Below are 19,811 nucleotides of genomic sequence, written 5' to 3' on the forward strand. Positions count from 1 at the left end.
ATATTGATGTTCGTTACCACTTTCTGAAAGAAAAGCTTGATGAACGGTTATTTAAAGTTGAATACCTACTGTCCAACAGATAAACAGTTGGCTGATATACTAATGAAGAATTTAACCAACGTCAAATATTTGCGACTTCATAATCAATTGTTAGTGATATGATGGTGTAGGTAGGAAATGGGATCTCAGGAAAATTCGGCCGTTTTCATGTGCTATAAAGTATACGTTAAAGTTACGTTAAAAATATTAAATAAATATGTTATAACTCGGATTCAGTTTATTAATGTGACTGTGAGGTAATTGTATAAAACTCTCTAAATAAAGAGAAATAATTGTTTACCTGGTAAACACATCTGCATGTGCATCCCTGGTGTGTAATAAGTACCATGATAAGGAAAACAGGATCTGATGATGGGATCCCAGAGAAATCGAGGGAAACTCGAAAATCCGCATAATTTTTTACTGGGTGCACCGATTTTGATGATTTTTAATTTAATCGAAAGCCGGTGTTTATCATGTAGTCACATTTAAATTTCATCGAGATCTGATTACAATTTTTGGAGTTATCTTTGATAATGCGTATTTACTTGACTATTTTTTCGTCTACCTACGTTGTATTACTAAATAAGTCGATATAATTGAAGTCGGTTTTTCTTTGTTTGCCTGCAAACACAATTATTATCTTATTAAATAATGAATAACTTAAAAGGGAGTAATAAAAGTTTAATATTTAAAAAAATCTACCCACACATCACTAAAAGCAAAATAATATAATCGGTGCGGTCGATGCCAGCCAAAAGAAATATTTACATGCGTTAAATTTTTTTTTCACTTAGGGGGCGTTCATAAAATACGTAACATGTTTAAGGGGGGGAGGGGGTCGAGTCAAATCTCATCTAATCTTACGTTGGAGAGAGGGCAAATATCACGCAATTTTTTTCCGATTGATACAAAAAAATATATTCTATTTTGGTCCATTTAATACAGATTTTAGATGCTTATGATGCGTAATCGTAATACGATTAAGATCATTCGCTAATTCGTTCGAAAGAAAACAATTTCATTCATACTTCGACGTTATACATCTACTGACTGTCTGATTTGTTGATTGTGTCTGATTACTAGTCTTAAACTAGTCGTAAATAAAAGCACGAAGCATTTTTTTTTCTTCTTACAATAACAATCCAACGCTTTTAGGTAAGAAACCCACATTTTGAAATATCTCACGTGAGATTGGGGGTTGGCGGAGGGGGTTAAAGGGGGAGAGGGAGAGACAGAAAATTTAAAAAAACACCTCACGTAATTTATGGACACTCCTTAAGTAGCAAATAGTACTAAAAGAGTACTGAGTAGTTTTTTATTTTATTTATAATAGACCCCGTCATTTGATTTCACGACATCAAAGCCATGGGTCTCAGAAGAAAAGCTTTTATGAGAGTGGGGGTTAGAGATGATATTGATGCTGCCAGATGATTTTGAGAATGAGAAAGAAAATCGTAATTACTCTCTTAACCTTAGATAAAAAAAAATGAAAAAAAATAAAATAAAACAATTTTATTTGTAACTAGCTGCTGCCTGCGACGTCGTCTGCGTGAATGCTATACAGCACCAAAAATACCTACGATTATACCTTTTAAAATATTATTCATTTACCCGTTTCTTCTTTATATTTCATATGTACAGAAAAATCTCATAGATGGCGTTGCTTTAAAATTGTCGTGTGTCTTATATTCATTTAATTACGTTTATCGGCTTCGTTACTTATATTGCGTGATTTTTATAGTGTGAAGCTAGCTTATATACTTAGCATGGTTATTAACATAATAACAACAACATTCAAATATGCGTTGTTAGATTACACGTTGTTACAGAATGCGTTGAGGAAATAAAGATTCACTGCTCGTTCCCGGTAGGTGATAGCACGATAATATGTAGCCTATATGTTGATCCGACTTCTTAATATTATTCGTGTCAAATTTGAAGTTAATCCATGCGGTACTTTTTGAGTTTATCCCGGACAAACAGACAAAAATTCTAAAAACTATATTTTTGGCTTCGGTATCGATTGTAGATCACACCCCAAGTATTCTTTTTAAAAAATAATCAATGTACAGTTTTGACTTTCCTACCATTTTATTATATGCATAGATAACTGAAATTCTTTCATGACTTTACATAACATAAAAAATTTAAAAATATATTCTAAAAAACATAACGCTAAAGTATTCGTCTACCATTGTCACTCATGCAAAATAGTTCGTCTAACACTTAGTTGTGTCGCCATTGCTCTCAATGACAACTTTAATGCGCAGAGGCATGGTTGTAACCAACGCTGCACACTCCTCAGGCGTAATTGACTCCCAGAGAGCCAAGAGTTTTAGCCTTTGCCAAAATTGAAGTAAATTCATGTAGTACTTTTTCAGTTTATCCCGGACATACATACAGACAAACAGACAAAAAATTCTAAAAACTATATTTTTGGCTTCGGTATCTATTGTAGATCACACTCCAAGTATTCTTTTAAAAAAATATTCAATGTACAGTTTTGATTTTCCTACCATTTTATTATATTATTGTATATTATTAAAATCATCGACGCCTTCCAAAATGCGACGATGTTCTAAGTTATCGCTCATGTTTCACTTCACTACTTTTCTCGCTATTCGCCTATGACGTCACCAGAGTGTCGTCTGTGCTTGACAACGGCGTGTATGTTATTATGGCGATTTGATTGATTGTAGTTGATTTGATTTTTTATTCGTTTGCTATTCATGTGTTAGCTGATGATAGTTTTATGTTTTTTACCTTTTGTTTTATTCAAATATCAAATTATTTATAGTAAATATAACACGTCCGAGATGAATTTTGAATAGCTTATAAAAACATCTATACCATTTTGACTAGCCCGTTGGCGCAGTTTGTAGTGACCCTACTTTCTGCTCCGGAGGTTATGGGTTCGATTCCTACCCCGAGTCTGGGTGTAAAATATATTTGTTTATATATGTATTATTTATATGTATGTTTATCAAAAAAAAATGTAGGTATACCAGTTGGCTGCTACCTATAACACAAGCATTAAGATGCTTTAGGAACAGATGACCGTGTGTATATGTTATAAATATTTATTTATTATTTATTTTTTATTATTTATTTATACCTCTTGCGTCACATCCCTAGCGGTCAACTATAGACGACTTCGGCGTTCTGCACATATCATTTACGTGGAATAAGAATGCATGTTTTTATTTCAATGTTTTTCAGTACGTGTAGCTCTAAAAGACTTGTTTTTTATACTCGAATGTTGCAGGGATATTTTATTTTCAGAAATGTTGAATTAAAATACTAGAAATATATTTTTAATAATTTTATTTAATATTTTTGTGGTCCGGGTTTTTTGTCACCTATAGACGTCGCTGGCGCACAGGACTCGCGAGCCCTTGTATAGGTGACTATGGCGGTCAAAAGGTTAAGTGCAATATTTTGTTAGAAAATCGTAAAAATATAATTTCTGATTAGTCGCCGGGCGACGGGCGGCCCGCGACACTCGCGACAGACGGCCTTTGTACGGTGCTTACCCGCAAATCTATTTACTTTTTTAATCCAAGATAGGCATAAAAATGTAACAGACAGACAGACTTACTTTTGAAGTTTCGTCGATATACGTTGTATTACTCGTCGATGTAATTGAAGTCGGTTTTTTTTCGTTTGCGAGCAAACACAATTATTAAATACATACATAATGAAATTTATAATGATGTGCAGTGAAAAACTCAGTCTATTAATCAGTATTCTTTATTTAACACAAATAGACACACTATTACAGACGCCATATTTTCTTAAGCAAAAGTGATACAGAGAAGCGGAAGACAATTAACTATACTTAAGTTCTACAATGACAGTAGATGTCAATTTGCCACAGATACATTTCCAACACCCCGGCTCAAGTTCAAGTTCTATTTTTTGCTCTGTTAAATTAAAAAAAATAAACTTGGACTTGTTACAATCAAAATCTACAAACTAATTTATAACATGGCAACACATACTTGGAATGTCACGTCAGTTGACTTTGGCATTTCTACTTTGACATTCCAATTTTGACATTTTTCAAATCGACATTGACATTTGAAAGTAAACAAACTCGTAATACCTAACTTAAATTAATACTTTAACTAACAAAACCAAAACAAACTTTATGCTGTAACAAAAGACAATTATTCTAAAACTAAAAAAACTAAATCACTTTTAAACTTAAAAGTCTATACCAAGTATTTTACACAAATAATGGTGTCTTGTTTTTGACAAAGACTTGGTAAGTAAATCTGCTTTATTCTCATTACTAGGTATATATTTTAACACTAACAATCCTTTATTTACAATGTCTTTAATAAAATGTACCTTTATATCTATGTGCTTTGACCTTTTACTATTTTCGTAACTTTCAATCATTTTAATAGTACTTTGATTATCAATTAATAGTAAACAACTTAAGTCTTTATCACACTGCAAGTCTTTTAACACTCCAATAATGAACACTGTTTCACTTACAGTTAATGCTGCTGCAATATACTCCGATTCAGCTGTTGATAGCGCAACAGTTGACTGCTTTTTCGAACTCCAGCTGACTAAATTTCCTCGGTGAAAGATAGCAGTTCCACTTACACTTTTGCGGTCTACACGGTTTCCTCCCCAGTCCGCATCTGAAAAAGCTTGTAAATAATTACCTTCTTCTTTTTTATAAACTAATCCTTTTTCTTTTGTCTGTTTCAGGTATCTCAGAATTCTCTTCCCTGCTTTCCATAATGTGGCGGTTGGACAATGCATATATCTACTTATAAAACCTGTTGCATATGCAATGTCTGGCCTGCTGATTGTCGCTAGATACATAAGTGACCCAACAAGTTCTCTGTATGGAATGTTGGTCAGGATTTCTTCTTTTTCGTCAACGTTCAGGCCAACTTCCATCGGTGTACTTATACCTTTGCAATCTTGCATATTAAATTTTAATAAAATTTTCTCAATAATTTGTGTCTGTTTAATTTCCATTCCTTGATTAAGTCTTGTAATTTCCATTCCTAAAAATTTACTTATATTTCCCATGTCTCTAGCTTGAAACTCCTTTTTTAACTCTTGTATTATTGACTGACCATCTCCAACTATTAAGATATCATCCACAAATATTAAAATATACACATTTTTCCCAGTATATAGGCAAAAATCATGTGGGGATTGTTTCAAACCATTCTTTATAAGGAAATCATTTAGCTTTTCATTCCAACAACGTGGTGACTCTTTTAAACCATATAAAGCTTTTCTTAACTTTAACACGTATCCTTCTTTCTTTTTCAATCCTTCAGGATATTTAATATAAATATTTGTCTTTAAATCTCCATTTAAAAATGCTGTAGGTATGTCCATCTGTCTTATGGGTAAATCTTCTTGAATTGCTTTATTCAAAAATAATCTGACTGTGGTCATTCTAGCCACTGGCGCATACACATTGTGGGTGGTTTCCTCTTGAAATCCCTTGGCGACAAGCCTGGCCTTCTTTACATTGTCTGTCTTGGTACGAAATACCCATTTTGTGTCAATTGCCTTTTGACCTCTTGGTAACTTGGTTTCTTCCCATGTTTGTAACCTTTGAAGTGCCTCCATCTCGCTATTTATAGCTTTTGACCATTCCTCATTTTGTATTGCCTCTTTATAGCTCTTTGGATCTTCTGATAGTAAAGCATATGCTATATTCGACATATCATAATCTTGAAATCTCATTGGTTTCTTTATCACTCTTTTCTTTCTTTTATTGCAGTTTTTCTCGTCATCTGAGCTTTCATCTTCTTCACTACTGCTGGATGGTTCTATTTCTGGTTCTTTAGAAGTAGAAGGGGTTTCTTTGGATGTTGATGTCTCGCTCTCTCCGTTTTCATCATAATCTATGTGTGAGATTCTTTCATTTTCTTCATATCTGTAGTTTGACTCATCAAATCGTACATCTCTGGACTCAACTATATCATTTGTTTTAGGATCCCATAGTCTGTAACCTGAGCCGCAATATCCAATCATAATCATGGGCTTCGCTCTTGGTTCCAATTTGGTTAACCTTGGTAGAAGTACACACCATGCCTTCGAGCCAAAAACTCTTATTTTATCTAGCTGACTCTTTCCATACCATACTCTCGCCGGTGTGTCACCTTCAAGTGCTTTTGTAGGTGATCTATTTATGACATATGCTGCACACCTCATGGCTTCACCCCACAGATACTTTGGAAGATTTGTCTCCAGTAACATAGCTCTTACTCTATCTGCTAGTGTCCGATTCATCCTCTCACATATTGAATTTTGTTGTGGAGTATAACTACAAGTAGTTTCCTGTACTATACCATTCTCTTCATAGAATAATTTTAGGTCATCATTCACAAATTCTCTGCCTCTGTCGGTTCTTATTCTCTTTACATTAATATCATTATTTCTAAGTCTTCTTATGTATTTTATTATATAATCTTTTGCTTCATCCTTTGTTTTTAGTAAGTGAACCTCCATAAAATGTGAATAATCATCTATTATTGTAAGGTAGTACTTTTCTCCATCTTTACTTATAGGTGTTATCGGGCCACCAATATCACAGTAAATTAATTCTCCAATTTTCTTTGTTCTTGGCTTTGGGGTTGAACTGAATGAACAACGGGTTCCTTTAGCTTCCATGCATATTGTGCATCGTTCTTTAGATAACGGTAATCCTAGTATCTTCATACCTTGATAGTTTAAGTGTCCCATTCTCCTATGCCATAAATTATTTTCTGTCTTCTCTGTTATTAACATATTTTCTCTGTTTAACTTTAAATTTAATGTATACAGTTTTCCATCAATATCTCCTTTAATTTCTATCTTTCCTCGACAAATACTGACACCTTTTTTATTAAATATAACTTTTAGATCTTTCTCGTTCAACTTTAAAACAGATATAAGATTGTGTGACAGTTTCTCCATAATAAGACAATCTTTTAGTAAAATTTTTATTCCTTGTTTACATATTCCTGATAAATTACCTTTCTTTTTAGCTGATATCATACTTCCATTTGCAACTAAAACTTTAATTTCTTGTATCTCTTGTATATCAGTCATATATTTCTCAAATTCTGTATTAATCATATGGTACGATGCTCCCGAATCTATTACAAATTCTATCTCATTTTCATATGTAGCTGCTGTATAAGCTTGAGAAGCAATGAATGTTATCGCTTTATTACTATCATTTTCTTCTCCTAAATATGCTCGGGGTCTATTATTTTTTCCTTTTGTTTTAAATCCTCTGTAATTTCCTCTACCTCGCTTTTGTGGATTACTTGTCCTGGCTCTGTTTGTACAATTTCTGGCTATGTGATTTGGCTCACCACATGAAAAACATTTTATAGAGCTGCTTTCAAATACATATTCTTGTTTACTTACTTTACTTTCTGAACTTTGCTTTTCTTTTAGCTCGGCATCTAAAAACTTACTTTTTACAAACTCTATTTTAAGTTCTATATTTGAAGTTTCTAGAGCAGTCACTATGTGTGGGTATGCTCCTTCCATACTAATTAATAACTGACATACTTTATCTTTCTCTGTCATTTTTGTGCCGTTCAACTCTATTTCTCTAATAATCTTGTCAAATTTGTTAAAGTGTTCCTCAACACTATCTTGCCTTTTACATTTTAAATTAATTAGGCTCCTCCTTAAATATAGATTCGAAATTGTTGATTTTCGTTCAAATACATTTCTCAAGTTTTCAATCATTTCATATGCTGTTCCAGAATCCTTCACATACTCCAAATGTTTGTCTGAAAGTGCTTGTACGATGATGTTGCGAGCCTTGGCGTCCGATTTCTTTAATTCTGCATCTTTCAAATCTGTTTTCTTACGTATTGCATTCACACACCCTTTTTCATCCATGGCGATCTCTATTCGAAAGAGCCAATTTGTGAAATTTCCACTTTCTAATTGTGGTATTTGGTTCACCGCATGTGCCATTGCTTATATTCCCCTTTTTTTATCCTTGCTTTTGAATAAAAAATGTGAACCAACTGGGTGCTCGTTACTAGTGTGTCTTAACCTAGCCTTTTGACTAACACTGCCCTACAAACTTTGTCATCTGACTGAATTTTAATAATTTTGGTGGACTGGGCCCATAACCTAATGAAATTTATAATGATGTGCAGTGAAAAACTCAGTCTATTAATCAGTATTCTTTATTTAACACAAATAGACACACTATTACAGACGCCATATTTTCTTAAGCAAAAGTGATACAGAGAAGCGGAAGACAATTAACTATACTTAAGTTCTACAATGACAGTAGATGTCAATTTGCCACAGATACATTTCCAACAATACATTTTGAAAGAATGTGCTAATATCATAGCTAAACCGCTGACTCATCTTGTTAATATATCACTCGAAGAAGGTAAATTTCCAAACAGTCTAAAAAAATCAATTGTAAAACCACTTTATAAGCGGAGTGACCTCCTTGATATTAACAATTACAGACCTATCACTTTGATACCGATCTTGTCAAAAATCTTTGAAAAAGTAATGAGCGATAAACTTTATAAATTTCTAACAACGATTAAAATTTAAAAAAAAAACTCACAATACGGATTTCGAAAAAATAGTTCTACAACGCTCGCATGTTTTTCTCTTATAAAAAGTATAACAGAAAGTTTAAATCAAAAAATCTATCCACTATCATTTTTTTTAGACATGACGAAAGCGTTCGATTTCGTGTTCCACAGTTTCTTTTGGACAAAATGTACAGGTACGGTATTAGAGGGAAACAACTCGATTGGTTTTATAATTATTTATTATTTATTTATTTGGAGAACGGTACAGAAACAATTACAGAATAACAGCGTAGCATAAAACAGAAAAAAAATAGATACAAATTGTCCCCTCTATGTCTCACTAAGAACATAGGGATAAGATTTACAGCAAGGACAGTAATGATGATTAGTTATTACTATTAATAGTCTAGAGCTAATGAAAACACCAAGGCAAGTAATTGATCTAACTAAATAGCTTCCTAACTTTAGTTTTAAAAAGATGCCGGGAGCACGAGAACATATCTATATCATTAAATAAACTATTGTGTAGGACACACATTCTGTAAAGTGGCGCACGTTGACCTATATTTGTTCTAGTTAATTCTATATGGAAAAGGTTTTTAGACCGAGTTGGTTTAGATGGAGCTCGAAAATACAGTTCTGCAAGAAGTTGTGGTGCGTTTATTTCACCCATGCAAATATGTCTGAGGGTAAGTGCATCAGCCATCGAACGTCTATCGCTAAGAGAAATCATGCTGTATCTAATAATTCATCATAAGAGCACCTTGGAGAATGAATACGGTAGTTGAGGATACGTAAAAACTTTTTTTGTACAAGTTCTAGGCGATTTTTGTATGTATCGTAGTATGGGTTCCAAATGGGGGATAAATACTCGAGTTGTGAGCGCACTAAACTCTTGTAAAGACACATAAATGTTTCTTCTCGCTTAAAAGATTTCGTGATGCGGCAGATAAAACCTAACATGCGGTAAGATTTTTTTATTATATGATCAATGTGTGTATCAAGCGTAAGCTTTGTATCCAGATAAACACCTAAGTCACGAATCGATGGTTCAGTATCGAGCATATGATCTCCCAGCGAAAAGGTTGATGGTATTATGTTTTTATTTCTTGAAAATCGAATATGTTTGCACTTGCTATGGGCTAAAAATAGTTTATTGGCTCTACAGTATTCATTTAGTCTATCCAAGTCTTCCTGCATCAAACATATATCATTATTGTTTGTTACGGTGGAGTATATTTTTAAATCGTCTGCGTATAAAAGAAACTTTGAATGTTTAAAGCAAGGCGAGATGTCATTAATAAATAAAGTGAATAGTAATGGACCCAATATCGATCCCTGTGGGATACTGGATGTCACAAATGCAGGAGAAGATGCGTATCCATTCATGACGACAACCTGGGTACGATTTTCTAAGTACGAAGAGAGCCACCGAAGGAGATTACCTTTAATGCCATTGTACGATAACTTTCTCAAGAGCAAAAGATGATCCACCTTGTCAAACGCTTTTTTTTAATCAGTGTATATAGCTTCAACTTGGCCCTTTTTGTCTAAATTTTTAAATATGTAATTTGTGAAAACTAATAGATTTGACAAGGTAGATCGCCCCCTAACGAATCCGTGCTGCTCCTCGATAATAGTATGCTTAAGCTTCGATGATATGAAATTGTGAACTAGTTTCTCAAAGACCTTCGGAATTGTTGATAGGATGGATATTGGCCGAAAATTTGGTATTTCATTTTTCGAACCCGATTTAAATATAGGTGTTATAAAAACCCTTTTCCATTGGCTTGGAAATACACCTTTTCTGAGGCAGTTATTAAAAATCATTTCAAGAGGAAAAGAGATATTTAAGCAAAAGAGAACAGTGTGTGGTTATAACAAAGGTCATCAGAAATCGAAAACAAAATTTCTATTCGACCTATCGAGAAAATGGCTATGGAGTACCGCAGGGAAGTGTTCTAGGGCCTCTATTGTTTCTCATATACATAAATGATTTACCAGATGGGTTAGATCATGAGTGCATATTATTTGCTGATAATACGACGATAAACATTAAAAGTGGTAATAGATCAAATATCGAAAAAGAGACTAACTTAGTTTTGACAAAAGTGATTGACTGGCTTACTAAAAACAATTTGAAAATAAATCTTTTGAACAAAAATTATACAATTTCAAACTCATCAATGTAATATTCTTAGTGCAAATATAAATTATAATAACGCGAAAATTTCAAATGTAGAATCGACATCTTTTTTAGGGATACAAGTAGACAAGTATTGCGATTGGAAGGTACATGTGAACGGAATGTGTGAGAAACTTGAAAAATTTGTTTACGTCTTAAAACGGCTCAGGAATGTGGCAACTGAGAAAGCAGCAATGCTGGCTTACCATGGCTATGTCTCATCAAACCTTCGCTATGGTGTCATACTGTGGGGAAACTCTGTAGACACAGATAAAATCTTTAAAGTCCAAAAAAAAAAATGTCTCAGATCATTATGTGGAGCTGGTTACCTGGACAGCTGTAAACCACTTTTTAAATCGCTCCGCGTCCTTCCCTTTCCTTGTTTATACATTTACGAATCAGGTATGTTTGTTAAGAAGAACATAAATCTATTTAAAACTTGTGACAGTGTACTTCGGACCAATTCCCGACGTAAACATGAGCTATATATGCCAATGCAAAAGTTGGCCATATATAAAAAGAATTCTTACTGTATGTCAATTCGAATATACAATAAAATACCAGGCTCTTATAAGCATTTACCACTGATAGTATTCAAGAAGGTTTTTATGAATTTCTGTTGAATAAATTGTATTATAATGTTAATGACTACTTAAATGACCTTATGTGACATGGTTTTCGCTGTTTATTAATTCATATTTTTTTTTCTTTATCTTATTGACATGATTTGTTTGGTTTTTTGACATTTTATAAATTAAAATGAACTATTTATGTTATATTAAAAAAAATTTGCACACCGAAAATCGGTAGAATATGTTGGCTAACTATGTAATTTGACAACTTGTATACCATATTCTTGCAAAATAAATAAATTATTATTAATTATTATTACACGATACATATACAAAAATAGCATTTTTACAATTTTTGTCTGTCTGTTCCTGACAGGCCTGAGGGTCTGTCTGGGTACGGGCCTCGAGGTTACCCACTTTACCTGGGCTTTCATCACCTGGGCCTCGCCTCCGGGATCACCTTAATTCGACCCTATTGGGTTAGGGTCTTATTGCCCTGGGGGTCTTCGCCTTACTAATTTTTTCCTTCCGTCCGTCGGTCAATTCCGTTCTTTGGTTTCTCCCTTTGTCTGGTTTACGTCGGGATGTCCTCCTCCACGTCGTCCGAATCGTCGACACCACTGTCCGCGCTGGGTCAGCTCGGTGGTGGTTGCAGGAGCTCGCGCGGTAGAGGACGCCCTTATGGTGGTCTCGCATGTAGCGGGACAGTTGACGGCCATCCTCCACCTGTCTAGCTACTCCGATAGCAAGTCCAGCAGACACTGCTGCATTCTGTTGGTGGCGACGATCTGGTGATACGACGATGCAAAGAACGCGCTGTCGTCCGCATACAGGACCAACAGGATGTTCTTCTCCCCCTCACGCAAGTGGTTGCGGAGGGTGGGGGGTACTCCAGCTCGGATCGGGCGTGGCTTGGAATCCACCCCGTCCACCGAGATGAAGAAGCTCCGGCCTTCTAGGAACGACGCTACCACTTGCACATACTCGGGTAGTGCTGTCGTGGCAATCAACTTGTCGAAGAGTTCGGCGTGCCATACACGATCGAAGGCCTTCTCCATGTCAAGAAAGACCCCGACCGTGCAGTGCCGGTTATTGAGCTCACTGGCCAAGTGGCTGAGGACTCTCGCCAGCTGGAGCGACGTCGAGTGGCTGCTGCGGATGCCGAACTGCTCTTCGCGCATGGGCAGATACGCCGCGAGTCTCTGCAGCAGCCGTCGCTCGAACGGCTTGACGATATGCGAGAATAGGGTGATGGGCCGGTAACTTCCCGGGAGTCGACGGTCCTTCCCCGACTTGGGTAAGACAACGATCTTCCCGGTCTTCCACACGACGGGGAAGTGACCGGTCTAGAGTATCCCGTTGAATGCCTTCGTGAGCGCTGCGAGGCATCCAGTAGGCAGCTGCATCAACGCGGCAGTTGGTATGCCGTCGGGTCCCGGGGCCTTCCGCTTAGGCAGGCGGGCAACCGCTTTCCTGAGCTCTGACAGGAAGATGAGGTCACCTCCCTGGAGCTCGGTAGTGGAGCCCGACAGGAACCTTTCCACCGTCTCCTGGACTGCCGCGTGATGACGGCCGACATTTGCATCAGTCGTATTTGGCGCATTGGGGGATAACTGCTCTTCCATATATTCCGCCAGGATTTTTGCCCTATCGCTGGCGGAATATCTTCTGTTACCCGGTCTATCCAGGAGCGGGTAAACAGGAAGGTCTTGTTGTCACTGTTGGACTTAGGCCTCTCCAAGTTCGTGCCAAACCAGCCTCCACCGGCAATCTTACATAGATCTTTGGTTCAGCGGGCCGGAGAAAGTTTCCCACTGCGGTCACCAAATCGCGGTCTCCACTCCAGGATACGCCTGCTCCACCGACCATCGGTCCTGCAATAGAGGTGGTCAACCCACTACCACTTCAACTACTAATTCTGTGAAAACCAAAAATAGCCATATCGGTTGTTTTCGTACTCTTGCGGATAGTCTCATTTCTGATCCTTTCTTTGAGAGAGACCCCAAGCATAAAACAATTAAACTTGTGGACTAGTACTAGTGACGTAGCGTACCTTGGACCCTGTATCAAAATTAGTTTCGGATCCAAATGAAAAGTACAGATCTCTAAGATTCTCACTGAGTGACAGGATAAGAAATAGTGAGATAAGGAAACGTTGTGGTCTGAAAGAAGATGTAGTAACAAAAATTGAGAAATGTATGCTCAGATGGTTTGGTCATGTCGAGAGAATGAGTGAAGAACGATTGACGAAAGAGTGTATAAGGCGAGTGTGGATAGAAGGATTGGAAGGGGTAGACCTAGGCGGACGTTTCGAGACCAAATAAAGGACGTCTTGAAAAAAGGCCAGGTCAAGAGTACACTAAACCGAAGAGCATGTATGAAGGGAATAATGAAAGTGGACGAAGCGAAAGAAGTATGTAAGGATCGTAGCAAGTGGAAAGAAGTGGTCTCTGCCTACCCCTACGGGAAAGAAGCATGATTATATGTATGTATGTATGTATGTGTGTATGTATGTATGTACTTTCTCCTTCCTGAGTATTAATAGTGACCAGTTCCTGTTCTATCCAAGTCCTTAGATAATTTTTTTTTATCAGTTTTAGTTATGAAAAACTTCTAACAACTGTTGCGGTCGTAACTGAAAGGGTCAAGAATAGAAAGCAACCTGTTATAACCTTCAGAAAACTGGATGCAAGGCTATTGATTTTTATCAGCAATAATTCCGTAAGTTTCTTAATGGAATGAATTTTTTGAATTTCGGATTTCAGGCTAATGAAAGAGCTTGTAGCCCCAGGTTGGAGACAGAACAGAAATATAATTTTTCTACACAAAAAATCTGAATACAGTTCATTTTAAAATTCGAAACTATAAACTAATTTATATTACAGAAATATAATTTTACCAAGTGAAGCGCAGGGGCTGTGCTAGCCTAGATTTTATATGTAGAAAAAAATAGTCAATGTTTACCTTCATACATAAACTCCGTCCAAAAATAAGTCTTATTATGTAAACAAATCCCTTATCGGAAAAAAAATGTGCATTCCCTGTGTAATCACACACAATGGCTACTAGATATTTATTGTAGCATCTGGGTAATCACATGAAATATCATTATTTTTGTAATTATACGTCTATTTCATCGTCAAACTAATATTTTTAACAGAAAACCGAATTCGCTGACGCTGTAACCTCAAACTTACAAGTGACATTAGGGAAGGGCACCAAATATCGATATATCGATATTTTTTCAAAAAAATATCGATAAATATCGGCGATATTTTTAATTTCAAAATATCGATAATCGATATTTAGTTTTGAATATCGAAGTCGATATTTTTTTAAATTATATTATATTTTAAATGAATTATGTATTCTACTTTTATTTCAACATATGGTCCGTTTTATCTGTAAATGAATAACTGTAACAGAAACAAAGCGCGCGAGATTTTGCGAGTTTTGGTATTAGTGCTGTCTATATCCCTCTGTAGCTTGTGAATGCAACCAAAAAACATGTCTATGGGTAGTTTCTTTAGACTTAATTTAAGTGTGATCAAATACCAAACTAGACCAAAGTGTGAATCTAATGCTAATCTATGGTGTAACGTGTGCGTACATGTTCATTAAGCTGGACCGATTTTGACGGGACTTTCACTAGCAGATAGCTGGTGTAATAAGGTGTAACTTAGGCTACTTTTATTTTAGATTTTTTTTATAACTACGAACTGAACAATAACTTTTTTGTTAAATTCCACGCGGACGAAGTCGCGGGCACAGCAGCTAGTAATAATATGTAATTCATATATACAATAATATATATATTCTTCATTTTTATCATAATACTTAAGTCTTCATTGTAATAATATGTAATAAAATTAATATACTTGCCGAATATGTATTAATTTTCAATTTGTAGTAAAAATATCGATATATCGAAATATCGATATTTTTTATTCAGTATATATCGATACTTTTTAAAAATATCGATACGATATATATCGATATATTTTTTTCATTTGCCCATCCCTAAGTGACATTTCTCATTACTCTATCTTGTCTTTGGTTTTTAGGGCTGGGACGTTCTTTAATATATATTTAGTTTTTATTTATTTTTATGTATTCAGTTTATTATTTTTATTTATTCGCATTGTTAGCAAGATATAAATGAGCATCTGTTAAGTCGAATCAAACTGAATCAAATAAATTAATTTTTTAATGAAAGGGACTATGTGATTATGTTTTTATTATTTATTATTATTATTTTTTACTAGTTGCTGCCCGCGACGTCGTCTGCGTGAACGCTATACAACACCAAAAATACCTACGATTATATCTTTTAAAATCACGACCTCCGTGTCTTCATCGAAATCCCTGACTATGCGAGTTGTCTTGCCGCATCCCGGTACACCATTTATCCATTCCAGCGATGGTAGCCCCCAGGTCACGGACGGTAAACCGGCTTCCCAGTCGCCCGAGATGGTTTTCGCCATCCGCAGCATTCAGTCCCCCAGCATTACTTTCGTGCATCTGGCCACTACCACCACCGGGTCCCCTTCGGGTGTGTCGAAGGTTTGTGGCTCCTCGTCACTCCCCTCAGACTCGACCGCGCTCACGAAACCCGCTTTGATGTTATATGCAGCCATATACCTACCCGACATCTTGCCCTTGAGTATTTGTCGGGTTTCGCTGTTGTATATGGCTGCTTCGGCTTCCTCGAGTTCCACCTCCAGTAACCTTTGGTGATCGTACTGGTAGGCCTGCATGATCTTTTTGCAGGTGGCCAGGCTTACCTCGCGGTTTGCCTTTATTATGACCAGGAACTCGATTAGGGCGTTCTCCGCATGTCGAAACGGTGTGGACGCAGGTCGAAGTCTTGGTGGTTCTACTTGTCCCATGTCGGGCCCTAGTTCGAGCGGCCGGTGATGCCTCCGGGTGCCTCGGACTGTCGTCTTTGGTGAACCCGCTCAGCGCCCCCGATAGTCGCTCTCCCTGTCCAGCCTTTTTGGGAGAGTGGTGATGCGGGAGCTTACCTTGTTTCGGAGAGATGGTTGCCTGGATAAAGGTCGCCAATGACATCGAGCTCGGCTTAGACTCAGGTGCGGTCCTTGCCTTGCGTTGTTCAACCTTCTGGCTCTCGATCTTTTGTTGTAGGCGCTCCGAGCCGCTAGGTGCGGGCTCGCAGACAGTCGGCAATGCAGGGGATGAAGGTGTTTTGGATTTCGGTCTTAAGTAACCAAGATCCTCCCCCCTGTCTTCGTAAACAATGACCTCACTGTTCTTAGAAGCCATTAAGCAACCGTACCTATCCGATACGTTGCCTCTATCATAACCGACTCTCATCAAATCGACACTGATTCTTCCGGAGATTCCTCCGGGGATCTCGCCCAACCACTGTAGCCACAAGCTGGACTGCGCGAAGGCGGACGTCTCTCCCCATTCGCAAAGTGCGATCTCTTTGTTTTTCAACCGCAATAAACGATAGGTCGGGTCCCCCTCCTGCTCTTGCGCTAGCGCTGTGATTTTTGTGCGCTTTATGCTTGTCTTTTGGGTGCTACCGTTTATCAGTAATGCGAGCCCCGGCGAAATCGCCAGCTGATTGCGTTTTTCGGAGCGACAAAAGCTTATCCTCGTCCTCTCCACCATAAGTCCATAAAGTCTCAAACAAGGATGAGCTGGAGGGAATGATCGCAAAATATGTCACGATTATTCACCGCACATGTGAGAGAACCATTCCGAGGATAAAACAGTAGAAAGGCGATCCCCGACCACCCTGGTGGTCGTCTGAGCTAGACTCCCTGAAAAGGGAGCAATTAAGCGCCAAACGTGGCATAAGAAATGCTGCACCCTGCAGAAGGCCTGACGTCATCGAAAAATACGTACGGGCCAAGGAGAAATACAAAAAGGTGGCAGACGAAGCAGCCACTCAGAGCTGGAAGGAGTTCTGTACGACATAGGGCCGTGAAATCGTATGGGACGGTATCTACAGAGTTATCAGAAAGACCTCTCGTAGGCACGAGGACGCACTGCTAAGAAACAAATCCGGCAAAACGGTGTCACCAGAACAGTCGGCAAAACTCCTGGCTAAAACGTTCTACCCAGATGACTCTGTAGACACCGAGACCGTCTATCACAAGCAGATCCGAGAAGCCGTAGAAAGCAAAACACCCACGGAGTAAGAAGATCTGTCCGACGACGACCCGCCGTTTACGGCCGCGGAGCTAGAACAGGTTCTTTTGAGCCAAAAACCCAAAAAAGCTCCAGGCCCAGACGAGTTGACGTCGGATATATGCGCGGCGGCAATAAACTGCGACAGGGAGTTATTTCTAGCTTTGGCGAACAAATGCCTATCGCTATCCTACTTCCCCAAGCAGTGGAAGGTCGCCCACGTATGCGACCTCCGCAAACCAGCCAAAGAGGACTACACTCACCCGAAGTCCCATAGACCTATCGGACTCCTGTCGATCCTAGGAAAGATAGTTGAGAAAATGATGGTAGGTAGACTTTAGTGGAGGCTCTTCCCTACGCTGCAGTACGGATTCATGCCACAGAGGGGAACGGAAGACGCCCTCTATTATCTCGTCAAGCATATCAGGCAGGAAATGGACTCTAAGAAGATAGTACTTCTGATATCGCTTGATATAGAGGGCGCTTTCGACAATGCATGGTGGCCGGCTCTATAAAAACAGCTGGTGGACAAGCATTGCCCTAGAAACCTATTTAAAATGGTCGCCTCATACCTCCAGGATCGAAAGGTCATTGTTAATTACGCCAGAGTGACCAGTGAGAAGGAGACCACGAAAGGTTGCGTCCAAAGATCCATTGGCGAGCCGACCTTCTGGAACCTCATACTGGATTCGCTGCTGAGAAAGATCAGCGATATGGGAGTATATGGCCAGGCCTTTGCAGACGACGTGGTCCTCGTTTTCTCCAGCCAAAAAACCAGCAACCTACAGACCTTAGCCGAAACCATCTTAGCTGCCGTACAAGAGTGGGGTATACGTAACAAACTGAGCTTCGCCGCGCATAAGACCAACGCGATGGTGCTCACTAAAAAGCTGAAATACGATACCCCCATAATCCATATGTCCGGCACTCGACTGAGGCTTGTAGATCAAATAAAACTACTGGGGCACATTTTGGACTCGAAGCTCACTAATTTCAACGCGCACGTACCCGCCGTATGCAAAAAAGCTGCGGACATTTATAAACAGCTTGCACGCGCGGCGAGAGTGACTTGGGGTCTGAATGGAGAGATCGTACGGACCATATATGTGGCGGTAATAGAGCCCATCGTTCTGTACGCAGCAAGCGTATGGTCCTCTGCAGCAGAGAAGTTAGCGATACGAAAACAACTAAACTCACTGCAGAGAGGATTTGCACTGAAAATGTGCAAGGCGTATAGAACGGTGTCGCTTACATCGGCACTAGTCCACACAGGCTTGCTTCCGTTAGACCTTCGCGTTCGAGAGGCGGCCACATTTTTTGAGACCAAAAAAAGGTTACCGGTTACAGCACGGACCTTCTTCCACCGGGAAGAGAACTGGAGCGCAGGGTGGGACCAATGCAAAACCCCCATCCTTCTCTACTCATGGCAACGGAGTACGAGCGCTTAGAGAGTCTGAACCCCGAAGTCCTTAAGGAACACAGCATCGTCGGGCCTCTCATCTTTACCGACGGAAACAAAATAGAGGGTAAAGTAGGAGCCGCCCTCACATGCTGGAACCAAGACAGGGAAGTAAAATACTCCACTTTCCGGTTAGAGCCGCACAACACTGTCTTTCAATCCGAGATGTACGCACTCTTCAGAGCTGTGGATAGGCAAAAACCTCAAAGTCACGCTCCATAAACATCTTGAGCGACTCGAGGTCATCTTTGGATCTGCTGAGGAGCCTCTCAGTGACTCACCCTCTGTCCGTGGAAATGAAGAGTCGAATCAGACAGCTCCGGTAGGAGAATAAGACAGTACGGTTCTTTTGGTTGAGGGCCCATGTTGGAACACTGGGCAATGAGAGAGCGGACGAACTGGCCAAAACTTTGGCTTTAACAAAAAAGACGGCACCTGCTACGACAGAGTACCACTCTCGTATGTCAGAAGGTAGATACGGGAGGCGTCTACCAGGGTGTGGCAAGACAGATACAATTCTTCGGAGACTGGCTCGGTCACGAAAATATTCTTACCGGATGTAAAGACCGCTCGCAGACTGGTAAGGAAATCGGCACCAACATCTGTCGACACACAAATTCTGACCGGCCACGAAGGATTAGCGGCGTATCTTCACAGACTCCACATCACTGACAGTCCTTCGAGCATCTGCGACCCGAATTGTGAGGAGACAGTTCTGCGTATTATATTGAACTGCCCGAGGTTCAGTAAGGAAAGGCTGGATCTGGAACTCAAACTCCAGATTAAGCTAGACCAGCCATCTCTCCATACCATCCTGGAGAGCGAGACTAGCAGAACGT

Source organism: Melitaea cinxia, chromosome 9 (genome assembly GCF_905220565.1).
Source record: "Melitaea cinxia chromosome 9, ilMelCinx1.1, whole genome shotgun sequence".
Taxonomy (NCBI): domain Eukaryota; kingdom Metazoa; phylum Arthropoda; class Insecta; order Lepidoptera; family Nymphalidae; genus Melitaea; species Melitaea cinxia.